The sequence below is a fragment of the Rhipicephalus microplus genome, chromosome 1, assembly GCF_043290135.1.
Source record: "Rhipicephalus microplus isolate Deutch F79 chromosome 1, USDA_Rmic, whole genome shotgun sequence".
NCBI lineage: Eukaryota > Metazoa > Arthropoda > Arachnida > Ixodida > Ixodidae > Rhipicephalus > Rhipicephalus microplus.
The window spans coordinates 216,332,179-216,346,203 of NC_134700.1; positions in this window are offsets into that span (position 1 = coordinate 216,332,179).

Here is a 14,025-nt window from a genome sequence, read left to right on the forward strand (position 1 = left end):
GGCAAAACTCTTACAGGCCATCTGGCACGGGATGCATCTCCAGCACTGTGTGCGTGTGTGGATGTTTTGATGGTGTCGCAGTGGTGTTTGGTAACCCGTGCGCAGAGTCTACAGTGACTCCGGCATCTGGGGGAGAGCGCGAGGTGCTCTCGAATTACTGGCATTTCGCTGAACGCAGCGCACAAGAGTGTTGCGTCGTCATTTGTGGACTTTTGATGAAGGCTCCTGGTCGGGCACTGCGGACCACTCGGGTAGGAAAAATTGCGGCAAATGCCACGCACCGTCGGAATAAGATGTTATGTGAGGAAGGCGGCGTACGTGACAGGCAAGTCGCGATATTCTTATCGTGACTCGATCGTGACATGGCATTTATGTCCCTCGTACGATATAGTGTCTATATAAGCAAATCTCGGCGTACGAAACAGCCACGAGAATGTATTATAGGCGTGCGAAGTGTTTACCATAAGCGGGAGCGAGGTTTCACAGCAGCGTCACGTAGATTTCAACTTGTGCGTTGTATCAGTCTTTCAGCTACCTCAACGTGAAATGGCGGAAAGGTGCGTAGCGGGGTCAACTTCGCGTTTTTGGAGTGTTTACTTTATAAGTAGCTCACCTTCGAAATCTTAACAAGGCAGAGCTTTAGAAGGAGATGGAGGCTCGAGACACACGATGCCGTTAACCGAAAGCATTGTCATTGTTTCGACACTAGCATTCCAGGAGGGAGGGAAAAATTACATATGCGTTCTCGCTAACCTTGTCACGTAAATGTATTCATAACTCTTGCCTTTCTAATTCACAAGAACGGTCGAACTGCCGGCCCCATTCACGGTATAGCTGCACGCGAAGGGATAATATAACTAAGTTTTTACGTGCCAAAACCATGATATGATTATGCTGCTCGTCTTAATGGAGGGCTTCAGAAATTTCCGCCATTTAGTGTTTTTAGGGGCGAAGCTCCTTAAGCTGTGGGTCTGTACATGCCTGTCTGTGACTCTCTCAGCAGGTGCGGACAGACACACACACAGACAGACGGATGTACATCCATAGCCTTCTAGATTTCCCTTGTCTGCCGGATTATCGGCGGTCACTTGGGAAGCGGCCGTAGTCAGAACGATGGTGGTGGCGCCATTTAAGTAGGGGTGTCTTCAAGTGAGTTTTTACGTTTTTCGGAGCTTATATGCCTAAAAAAATAACGTTAAAAGTTTTTAAAAGGCGCAAACGTAATCGTAATTAAGCCTACGTAAGTGCCGCCGTTATAGATGACAAGCGTTTTGCGCTCATTCAGCAGGCAACCCCTGAAATACAAGGCATAGCCTCTGAAATTACCAAACGCCAAAATTGCCGATCTCAAAGGCTAAGTACAAAGACCCTTACCCCTACGTAGGTAGCGCTGCCATAAATGACGGGCGTTTCGCGCTCATCCGGCAGGCAAGGGAAATTTAGGAGGCTATGATACAGCAGACAGACGGATGGACAGACAAACGCACAGCAGACAGACGGATGTACAGACAGACAAACGCACGGACCAATGAAAAGACAGATAGGCGGACGGACGGACGGATGGACGGACATACATACATACAGACAGGCGGACCGATAAAACCATCTGATACCGTTTACCGATAAAACCCTCCGAAGCTTCGCCACACTCATCATTATTCACTCCGCGAATATACTGTAGTTTTTTTTATTATGCACTAACATCGCACAGTAGACGGTTCTCTATAGTATTGCGCCTCCATCGAAGAGCGACCGTTTTGATCGGCATTGAACCCTCGACCTACAGGTCAGGAGCCGGAGCGCGATCGGCTATATAAAGAATATAGGTATATGGGTGAAACCTCCTTTCGAACTGCTGTGTCGACGATCTAACAAAAAATGAAAAAAAAAATAAAAATCCGAGCGTAACATTGCAAGGGAGTAACTGCGTTGGAAAATATTCGCCGTAATAAATCTCCGCTTTACTCCTGTGCACGGCAAGGTACCAAAACGTAAGCCGAGTGTACGCATCGGCCCGCGAAATTAAAGCCAAAATATAGGGGCTTTACGCGAAATAGCCTTGCTGCGCCCTCTTGCGTGCTTCGGGGGAGTGCTCATTTCTGTCTCGTCTATCTTTCCCGCGCGTTTGTCCCCTTTCCTCTTGTGCAGGCCAGCATAGCGATCGTGTGCCTACAGTTGACCTCCTTGACTTTTGTTGCTTGTCTGGGATATGCACAGCTTCATCTTTCGTGTGCCGAATCTGACTATATAGATACGAGTGTGACTCTCGTCTTCGAATCAGGGTCTGCATAGTGAACCTCGTGCACTCTTTCGAAGAATACCGAACGCTTTCTAAAAGTATTTAATGGCAAAAAAAAAGAGAGAAAAGATTAAAACAAGCGGTAAAATCACGACACTGGGCGCGTTCCCTGCCCCAGAGATATCCGCATGCGGATACGATGTACCAGTTGAAAATGGAGTGAGTGGGGAAAATTATCTCGTCTTAAAGCCAGGATTTCCAATGGCATTTCCCGATTTGGTCGTTCTTGTTAGTGATCATCTGTGCTGATCTTTTTTTTTCTGTCGTGACTGTACCTCATGATGCGTAAAATGTGTGTCTCTTTAACTGTTACATTATGCAGAATCAGGACGCCATTTTTTTCGGAAAACCAGTACATCGGAGATGTGGATGGTAACAACAGAGTCGAGTGAGTGAGTGAGCAAACTTTATTTAACCAGCGGATTGAGGCGTGGGCCTAAGCCGCACCAGGGGCGGTGGAGAGACCCTGTCTCTCAGCCGCCTCCCGTGCCCGCTGGATGGCCCATATTTGATCTGTCCGATCTGAGCTGATCAGCGCGGCTCTCCACCGCGCCCCAAGCTGTTCTGGGGAGACTGCATTGGCGTCCTGTATCTGTGTGCATTCCCATAACATATGCTCTAGGGAGGCGCGTCTCATGCTACATAGTTTAGACGAGTCATCTGGGTATAGTACAGAGTCGATGGTCTTATCTTTAATCATGACGATTCTTTCAGTCGCGCTGCGCATGCAACTCGTGTTTCTGCTCTGTCGAGATGATGGCTTGCTCAATCGGTCGGCGTCTGTGGCGTTTTGCTTTGTTTCTATTCCGTCGAGTACAAAAACAAACGTGGTTGCTTTTTTAGTGAGAGAGAAATGAATAACTATTGATCTGAAGCAGCGAGAAAGGGTACGTCTTTATTTCACACATAGCGGGTGACTTCATGTAACGTCGTTGCATTTTGTTGTTTCTCTGACGTGGTTAGCCAGCCTATGCCGATTCCTTAGATCCGGACCCGCGATATTTTTAGGCTAGTAGTTTTCTTCACCACTGTTCACTAGTGGTCACTACGGTCACACCACTGCTAAAGCAATGTGGAAAGAAAATCGACAAAAAAAAAGCTAATCTATTGAACGTGCTAAATAAAGCGTTGCATTTTATTCAGCCGGCGGTCCCCTTGGCCGAGTATGAGAGAGAGAAGCCTTATATCCATTGCGTTCGAAAGAATATTCGGGATGAACCTTTCCTGCGTCTTGGTGATTGGCTCATTTGCCAATAAACCGGATTCCCAGAACGGTTCGTTTTTTTTCTTCTACTTAGAGCTGTATCAATTGTTAATTTGGTAAACGTACCCGCTTTATTGTGCTTTTCTACGCACGCAGAAAGCAGCTGCGAAAAATTCCTTAAAAATCAGCGTGTCGATTGCTTTGCAGACCAATATGTCTAACTTAGATCGTACGTGGAAGGGGAGTAGGAAAGCCGCCATTACTATTTGGAGGGGGGGGGGAGGAGGGGTCCTGTTAGAATTTGGCACTGGAACTTCGGTGGTTGCTCCAATTTATTTCTGAGCTGCGTCTCGAAAGGCTCGTACTGTGCCCGCGTGCAACTGCGAATCTGTCTAGCCGCTCCAACGTACCACGTGGCTAAAAAGAAAAAGAGAACTTGTTTCGTGCCATTATGCGAAGGCGGATACAAAGTCCTGCGAAGAAAAGGTATCCTTATTCAGAGCCATTTCGCCATTTTATACATACTTCCTCAAGGCACACGCTCGTACCTGCGCGTTGCAGGGAAAACCAGGTAGTTAACGCAGTCGTATCTTAATTTTGGTGCTAACATCTTTGTTTTTCACTATCGTTGATAGTGAACACGTTGTTATCCCTGCTAATAATAACTAGTGATTCAGCTCGGTCAAGAAACTGACCGTCGGTTATTTACGTTATTCCGCACCGCGTGCGGAATAACGCCCGCTCACTGCACACAAACTTGTGCAGTGAGCGGGCGCCCTATGAAAGACTTGAATGTCGAACGTGTCCTCGAACAATCGCGACACAAATCTGCCCTCCAAGGCCACCGTCAGTTGTGAGAACCGGCGTTTGCGAGAACAGCAGCGCGATGGCAGAACGGGGTTCAATGGGGTTCGATGGCATGGGGTTCAATGGGGTTCGAGAACGGGGTTCGATGGCAGAACGGGGTGAGTTTGCATAATTTCTGCCATAATGTTTTTACACATCTCAAGATGCCTTCCGCCAAAGGGAACGCCGCAGGTAGGACGCAGATGCCTCCTTTCTGTAATTTTCAAATAATAATGCGCTTATTTTTGAAACACCCTGTATATGGGCATAACGACGTGTTTACGCTGTTTGGTTTTGTTGTTTTGTGGTGTTCAACATCCCGTATATAGTGACCCAGGTTACTATATACGGCAGCATACTATACAGCATACTATATATGCTGTAGCTTAGGGCTTTGGCTAACTTGGACCACCTGGAGTGCATTTCCATTCACTGAAATCGAATAGTACAAGTCGTATGAAATTTTGCTCTGTCGGTATGCTAGATGTAATGTCAAGAAACTCGTATGTATACAAGATACGTTTCCGACGTTATATTGAGTGAAAGGCGCTCTTGGATAAAGGTTTGCCAGGTGTTACTGCTGCAACAGCAACGGTAAACTGCTAACGTTACGTATATAGTGTCGGCCTCTCATAGAGGAGGCGTTGGTAGTTTATATAAGGTGTGCGCGCTTGTATCGAGAGGAAATTTTCGGGTATGCAGATGCGCTAGCGTGCCCACGATGTCTTTTAGCGCCTGCGTGTTTCGTAGACTCGTCAACGTGACTCGTGAGTCATGAATATCTGCGGAGCTGTTGGTGCACTTCAAGGATGCGGAGGAACTCTCGTCACAGGCGTGCCAAGCGATCCAAAGGTTGCCTATTGTTGGTGTTAGCAGGGCAGTTGCAAGTAATTAGTAGTTGGCAATTAGGCAGAAATGTTTAACATTTAACTGGAAAGACAGTCGTATAGAACAAATGTTTGCTTATTTTTCCGGCCACCTTCGTGTTCGTGTTTTTCGTATTTCAACATTAATTCGTAAGCTTCCCCATTTGTCGAAGCACGAGTGTTCTCATGGCGCTCAAAGGCGTGAAAGAACTACCGCGAGGGAAGAGCACTATGTAAAGAAGGTCATGATTATGACGATAATTTGCTTGCGCACTTTTTGAAACAGGGAGAGGGGGTGTATGGGCACGGATGTGTCGGTACCTTTTACCGCATAAATGTCCGACGGCGCCCGCGGTTCTCCGAGTTCAGAAATATTTCCTCCCTTCAGACTTACTTCCACGATTTTTGCCGTTTTCGGACATAAACGGATAAGTAACACACATCAAAACCTGGACATATAAGCCCTTACTCTTGTAAAAAAAATGCTGTATACATGTTGCACGTGCTAAGCTTATCTTTCCTTGGTGTCTGCAGTTGACCAACCTGCTTTCGTCGCGTAGTTTTGCAAGCTGAATAGTTGCTTCATCAGGGACATGACAGGGCCATATGCACTGCGCACCGCATCTGTGTTAGGAATTACAAGAATGCCTGCTCTTGGCTCCTCGAAGCATCTCTGGCTGACATGCAGCTTCTTGTTGACCTTTCACCTGTTCTTGCCATACATCTCCTTCTCTCACATTGTCGCTTCCGCGAGCTGAAAGTCTGCAACCACAGCTACACTTCGCCCCGCTGTTTGCACCGAGGCCTTCGGCCATCGGTGACTATACAGGCTACCGACTCTCCTACTTCCGGTCCTTGCGGGGGATCGAGCTCCGGACACTTGATACGCCGCGTTAAAGTGCTAAAGAAGCCGCCGGCATAGTTAATTTCGGCGCTTTAATTGACAGTTGTTTTGGACACACTGAGTCTGATCTCGCTTTAGGACTATAGAAAACTGCACGTGGATACTGACTGAAAAGACCAAGAAGGGTATTCTTAGGCCGCGTTAACACTGAGCATTCCGGCCGCCGAAAGTGCTCCGAATCCGGTTCGGCGGCGGCGAGATCCGCTGAAAGGGCCCTCTCCGCGCCGGTCGCTCTCGGACCGATTTTTGCGGGGTCTGCCGCCGAATCGGTCAGCGCGGACCAATAGGAGCGCTAGTCAAGGAATTTTGAAAAATGGCGGCCAAGCCCTACTCACTTGTTATGCTGCAGTGCACGTAACTGAATGTTCAAACCAACGGGAGTTTAGCCTACTCTGTGCCTACTTCGCCTCCGTATTTCGTGAAAGAGGTGACCGAGCTTGCTGTTGGCGTGACCGAGCTTGTTGCGGTCTTGCAAAGCAAAACGAACCCACCAACGCCGCTGGCGTCGGTGGTTTTTCTGCTCTTCGTGCATTACAAGACAGCCACTTGCCAGCAAAGTAAGCAGTACTGTCTTTTCTTGCTTCTTGCGTACGAGAATCGTCAAAGTATACACCACTGGATAGCGTAGTAGCGTTTGCGAGCCGCGTTCGCCCCGTAGTAGATGGCATATTCGGCGGCGCGGGGCGCGTCCAGTGCGGACGACGCTGTGTTTCGGCGGCAGGAGAATTTCGGTTGCTGTAGAAAGCGGATGTTTCAGTGTGGTTTCAGTGGTTTAATTCTGGCTGTATACAAGGAACTAGGTGAATGATTCACTGTGTCCTGGATATATCTAGGACTTTAAGTGGGACCTGATCAAGGGTGTAGTGGAGCAGAGGCTTGTTTGTACTTGGACTGTTCGAATGCACGCCATGTTGCGGACGGTACTGCGCTGAGCTACAATGAAGGCTCCAGATAGATTCTCCCACAAAGACATAACGCTTTACAAGATCGATGGCCGTCACAAGAAGGTGTTATGCCAGCGAGTCCTCGTCAAACGTCCGTGCCTCGGAAAAAGGCAATCTGGGTCAAGGCCAGCCCGCAGCCCGCCTGGCGCGATCAACTCGACGGAGTGAACACGCGCAGCGCCTCCCTGGCCCACGTGCATTGAGTCAGCTGCGCGCGTGACAGCGAGCCGGCGTCCGCGTGTCTGGTGGTCTGACGCATGGCGCGGCGACCCCATTGGCGGAATCTGCCCTGACGACCAGCGGCGCTTCTGATTGGACATTTTGGTTGGACCCGGTGTAAATAAAAGAAGCCCTGCGGCGCGTCGCGATCGGAGGTCCTAGGAGAGGAGTCCCCGTGTCGGAGTGCCGACATGTGTGTGAGTCAGCGGTCTTAGGCGAAAGGCTGACCTATGTGTTAGAGAGGAGAGCTCGGCTCTTCGAGTCTCTGTCGGCCCCAGTGCCGAAATTGTAACGCCTCTGTATATATGCTGTACATAAACCTTGTTTAACTCACCGTCGTCTCGTCCGCTCGTCTTATCGGCTCTGCGCAGAAGCAGTCGCGAGCTGATAAACATACGCTACGCAACAGTGGTGGCAGCGGTGGGATCGGTACGCCTACGCAACAGTGGTGACTTCGGCGGGATCGGTCCGTCTTACGCAACAGTGGTTGGCAGCTGCGGGATCGGCCGGCGTCAGCGACATCGATGCGGTGAGTGCCTGATGTTTTCCCCTCAGTTCACCAGACTACTCTAGCTCAGGTTGTAGTAGTTTAGAGAAGGGCTGTGTGAAGCATTAGAGTGAGCTTTGATCGTTTCAAGCAAAGTCGAAGTGCTTTGAAACCAAAGTTAATGCGGAGGGGGTAAACACGGGAGAGTGAAAAGTTGCTTGCGCGTCTTGCTAGTTGACTTATAGTGGGTACGGCAAGTAAATTGTTAACAGGGGCAAACAGCAAGAGGCTTGTGTGAACGATGGAGAACCTTAAAGTGAAGGAACTCATCGAAATTTGTGAGGAACTCGGCATTACTTTGGGCCGTGCGAAACGAAAGCAAGCGATCCTTGAGATCATGAAGGATGAGGGAGTGTCGGCTGAGGAAGTCGATGAGGCCTGGGTGGATATTAAAGCACGCCGCGAAGAGGCTGAAAGGCGCGAAGCTCGCGAACGTGAAGAGGCTGAAAGGCGCGAAGCTCGCGAACGTGAAGAAGCTGAAAGGCGCGAAGCTCGCGAACGTGAAGAAGTTGAAAGGCGCGAACGTCGCGAGCGCGAGGAGGCCGAGAGACAAGAGCGCCTAGAGTTGAAACGACTAGAATTGGCAATCCTACAGTGTTCGCAGGCGCCTAGCGTAGCTTCTCCGACGATTCAGGTCAGCGGTTTTAGAATTCGGGACCAACTGCCACCGTTCGTAGTAGGCGAGGACATGGCGAAGTATCTCGTCAAGTTTGAACACGTCTGTGAGCGAAATACTTTGGAGCAGTCTCTTTGGGCGCGGAACCTTCTAGCTCTTCTTCCCGGCGAAGTGTCCGACGCGATAACTTGCTTGTCGAGGGAAGCGTTTGAGAGCTATGACGAGGTTAAGGAAGTGCTCTTGAGACGTTATAAGTTGTCACCCGAGGCTTTCAGGCAAAGGTTCCGGTATGCTGAAAAGGGGAATGAGTCACACGTTGACTTCGCGTTTCGTCTTAAAGCCGATTTGATTGAATGGCTCAAGGGCGAAGGTGTTTATGACGACCGCGATAAAGTGGTGGAATGCGTTGCATTGGAGCAATTCTACCGCTGCATCGAGGAGGATGTCAAACTTTGGCTGCAGGACAGACTTGGAGACGTACAGTTAAACAAGGCAGCTGAGTTAGCTGAGGAGTATTATACTCGCCGAAAGTTGCATAGCAGGGCAGCGCGCGTTGAAAAGGATGAAAAGAAAGAGGGCTTTTCAAGGAAACCTGATCAACGGAAACCCGTTCCGCACCGTAATTTCAAAAAGGACCCGTCTCTTACGAAGGACAGTGTAGGGGAAGGGCAAACAGAAGCGGAGAAATCGAGTGAGGTTTCTACCACACAGGCATTTGAATCGGAAAACAAACGGAAGCCGCTAATCTGCTACAACTGTAAAAAGGAAGGGCACATCGCTAGAAACTGTCAGGAAAAGTTTGCCTTCGCAACGATCCGAGAATCAGAAAAAAACATTCGGTTGTTGGAGCCGTATCTCCAAGAAATTAGGGTGAATAAGAAAACGTGCCGAGCACTTAGAGACTCAGCGGCAACCATGGACGTTGTCCATCCTTCATTGGTGTCTCCGGATGACTTCACAGGAGAATGCGCGTGGATCAGGCAGGTCGCCGAGGAGCAGAGTGTTCGCTTACCAATCGCCAAGGTTGTCATTAAAGGCCCGTTCGGTGAGCTTCGCACCGAAGCGGCTGTGTCTGCCGCGCTAAATGATCGTTTTTCTTATCTTTTCTCCAACAACTCGGAGCAGCTTCTCAAAGAGCAGGGCAAATCGTTCTTCCCCAACTTAGCGTGCATGGCTCTCACGCGATCGCAAGCGCGAAAGCTTTCGCGGAAGCTTGACTTGGTTCCATGCGGTGAACTCTCAAGTGACCTTGTCGGTGGGTCGACGGAACCCCAGAAAGGAAATTTTCCGCATGAGTCATGTGAGCAGTCACGCGAGCGGCCCGTCGCGGGAGCGGCCGGCGCGGTATGCGCTGGGGGAGACGACGTGGCGCCATTGAGTCAGAGCGAGAGGGTTGCAACGCTCTCGCCTGTAGCGGAAAGTTGGAGCGAGCTGCCGAGAGTTGATCGAGAGACGCTCATTCGAGGGCAGAGTGAGGATCTCTCGATTGAAGCGCTAGTGGAAAGCCAAATTGAAGCGCTCGTGGAAAGCCAGAAAAACGCGGCAAAAGTGCTGTCGAAGGAGCACTACGAGAAATCGGGGAAGAAGCGCGCTTTTGAAGTTGATAATCAGGTAATGCGGCTGCAGCCACCCAAAAGGAACAAGCTTGAGGTTGATTGGGAAGGGCCCGCCAAAGTATTATCGAAGCCTTGCGATACAAATTATGAAGTGAAATTAGGAAGGCGGCCGGACAAAATTTACAACTTGATGAAACCATACGTTCAACATCAAGCGGTCGTAAATCTGTTGTTGAATGCTTCAAAGGAAGAGGAAGCAGAAATTTTGAGTTCTAGTGAGGTAATTGAAGGGGGATCGAAAGTAATCCGGGAGTAGATAAACCTAGAGCCTAGCGTAAGTGAAGGAGGACCTGAGAAAGAGGACCTGAGAAAGATTGTTTCCGAGTTTGGGTATGTGTTGTCGGACCGTCCCGGAGACACGACGGTGATCGAACACGATATCGAGCTAAGCGGTGAGGAGTCAATCAGTAGCAAGCCGTATCGTTGTTCCCCTGTGCAACGTCGAAAGTGTGAGCCGCTCTTGGTGCCGCATAGGTATCGTCGCCTAAAAGTGGCCGGTTACTGAAGTGGAGCCTGTTGCTCCACAGCGCAACTTTGACGTTCGCTATCAAAAAAAAAATAAAGGAAAGGTAAACGCTAAGGCAGGTGCATTGAGCAGTGAGTTCCAGCTCGTAACTTCTCAACCTTTCGGTTTCTCGCTGGCGATTCGGGGCAAAATTTTTACCTCATCACGACCTGGGCTGAGCACTCTCGTTCAGAGTGATCTCAAGGGGCCAACTTTGTGGTATTCTAATTCGTTACGTTGTTGTACGTGGGAAAAAAAAATTTGAGTTGTCATTTTAAGTGTCTTTTGTCCCACATGTGCCTCTTGATGTAGAGGGAACAAAATTCCGATAAACACGTAGATAGGTATATGTTGTATTATAATTTGTCTGGTGTTCTGTCGGGTGACCGAAGGCACTTGCGTGTGTCGTGTGTTGTCTGTTGTCGAACCGTTCTTAGCAAGTTGCAGAACCATCGACAAGTGCTGAAACCGAAGATGGTCAGAAGAGACGAGTGAAGCTGGTCGACAAGTTGTGGCGACAAGCCAGTGGAGCTGGGATCCGTCGTCAAAATTGGGATGTGTTCCCGGAACAGTCTGGAGCTGTATTCTCCCCATGGCCCTGGAGGCGAACCTGGAGGGACCTGGCGAACGAGCGCACCTGACATCCGAGCCCCGTGGAAGCAGCTCGTCTTTCCGGTGCATTGTCTGGCGGCGGGGGTGCTGTTATGCCAGCGAGTCCTCGTCAAACGTCCGTGCCTCGGAAAAAGGCAATCTGGGTCAAGGCCAGCCCGCAGCCCGCCTGGCGCGATCAACTCGACGGAGTGAACACGCGCGGCGCCTCCCTGGCCCACGTGCATTGAGTCAGCTGCGCGCGTGACAGCGAGCCGGCGTCCGCGTGTCTGGTGGTCTGACGCATGGCGCGGCGACCCCATTGGCGGAATCTGCCCTGACGACCAGCGGCGCTTCTGATTGGACATTTTGGTTGGACCCGGTGTAAATAAAAGAAGCCCTGCGGCGCGTCGCGATCGGAGGTCCTAGGAGAGGAGTCCCCGTGTCGGAGTGCCGACATGTGTGTGAGTCAGCGGTCTTAGGCGAAAGGCTGACCTATGTGTTAGAGAGGAGAGCTCGGCTCTTCGAGTCTCTGTCGGCCCCAGTGCCGAAATTGTAACGCCTCTGTATATATGCTGTACATAAACCTTGTTTAACTCACCGTCGTCTCGTCCGCTCGTCTTATCGGCTCTGCGCAGAAGCAGTCGCGAGCTGATAAACATACGCTACGCAACAAAGGCGACGAGATAGGCATCTTCGGTGAACAACGCGAACGATGGCTCGCTTGCTAATGTGTGTGGCTCTCTGAGAAATCTATGGAACTGCGGTGGCGGTGACTTGGGGAAGAAGGGTGGGATAATACTCTTGTCTTGAGCGCGAAAACATAGTGTACGTTGGAGACAACCAAGGAGTCGACACGACATCTTTAGTTTATGGAACGCTACCCAGCCTGGTGTATTTTTCCCAGAAGTAACTAGACAGTGGTATTTTTTTATTGCATGGCGTAATAAATTACGTTTCTGTCAAACTTGTTATTTTTACTCAACAGCCCCGGCTCGCATGCAATTTATGTAGACTCAAACTATAAAGGTCTTCCATCTTTTCCACTTTATGGGGGTAGTATATTTTGTAGTCGTTCTTTGAAATGCCAAAAATAAGAACGTGTGATTATAGCACTGCGTACATGAGACAGCCAGCTATGACTACAATTTTATTTTATATTACCTTGCAAATATTTCGCAAAGTGTTACGGACGTAATTAACCGAGAGTGTACAGAGTACTATGACAGTGAAAGTCGTGACACTGAAACAAGTTTCAAAGCATTCACTGGAATATATCTTGTGTGAGGCAGGCATCACCACAGTAACCGAAAAGTGGACAGTGCCTCGTTTATGTTCAAGGCATAACTGGCTTAAACGTGCTGGGCCGGGCCGGTCCACTCCCAAACTTTTCGGACCCGGGCCGGGTACGGGCCGTATATTTAAAAACACCGGGCCGGGCTGGGGCGGGCTGGATCATGAAGTTTACGGCCGGGTCGGGCAGGAAAGATTGGTCCATGCAGTGCTCTACTATAGCCACGTGACTGAAATCACGTGATAGCTAGTTATGTGACATCTTACCGCCTGTAATGAATGAAATAAGGTAATGACGAGAATGAGTCGACGCTGACAGGGAGGGAGTGATTTTAAATGAAGAGAGAAGTGGGCTCCGTAACTGTCTCTCATGGGCAGGACACCCCAAAAGTAATAGCCCACGAGGGGCGGGGGGCGGTAAAGGAGGGATTAAAAGGTAAAGAGATAGAGAGAAAGGAAGGAAAGAGGGAGGCGCAGGGACAGCGAACGACGGAAGTAAAGAGAAGATAGGAGCGGTGCATCCGGCCGCGTCCAGTCGAATGCGCCTCGAACCAATGCGAATCGGGCGTCCAATAGTCGACTCCCATGTCACTTCAGATCTACTCGTCGCGTGCCTCACGAAATGTCCAGCCGAGCCTGCCAACACGTTCACAATAGGCGCGAGCTTTTGTATAATGCCCCCAAACGCGTACTCTTCTTCAATCTATCACGCTGTCTTTCCCTCCATCTCCTTTTCTCTTCGCTCCCTCGTGCAGATAGATTTCTGGTTGCACCGCCGTCGGTCGTTATCCTCTCGGGTCGATATAGACGGCGGTGCCGATGAGATTTAGTCACGGCTCGATGCACCGGCCCATCGACTACGCATCTCCTCCTGCACGCGCGAACAAGCAAAAGCGACACCCGGTGGCCGGCCGATCACTCCGGGACGTCCTCTCGCGCATCCGGCAGGTGCTTCGACCCCCTTCGTGCGTACACGTACAGCGCTCATATACATAGCCGAGCTTCTACGTGGCAGAGCTCCGCGCAGCAGTGCAGTGCGGAAACGGCTTCGTGCTCGGCACCCAGAGACGCGCGGGAGAGTCGCTCTCCTCGTGTTCCCGCGAGTCGCGGCGTGTGCTCGTGACAACGCTGTGAGGCAAGAGAGGTATCATAGTATACGACCCGTACGTGTCCGAGCAAGAGACGAAGACGCGGGCGTTTCGATAGCGCGAGTACTCTGCCGTCTTCCTTCCTTCCTTCGGACGTTTCCATATACATCTGATCGGAGAGTGTTGGAGGGGGGGAGTGCGATGTATTCCTTGGGACTCTCAGATCGGAGGGGGAAGGGGAGCTGCTATGTATAAGAACGCTGCTCGCATCGGACGGTCATGCGGTCTTGTTTTTCGGGGTAAAAAAACCTGTTTCCTTATCATCTCGGCGGGTTTGTTGTTTGTGGGTCAACGGTATACACCTGGGAGGGCTCTTGCGCTGCGTCGTATTTCGAGGGTTCCGGCGAAGAACATCACCAGTGAGGAATCATCCATTCAGGCTTCTTACTTTTAAGTGTCGCGTAATAGGAACGTCGTGCTTTAAAGACGG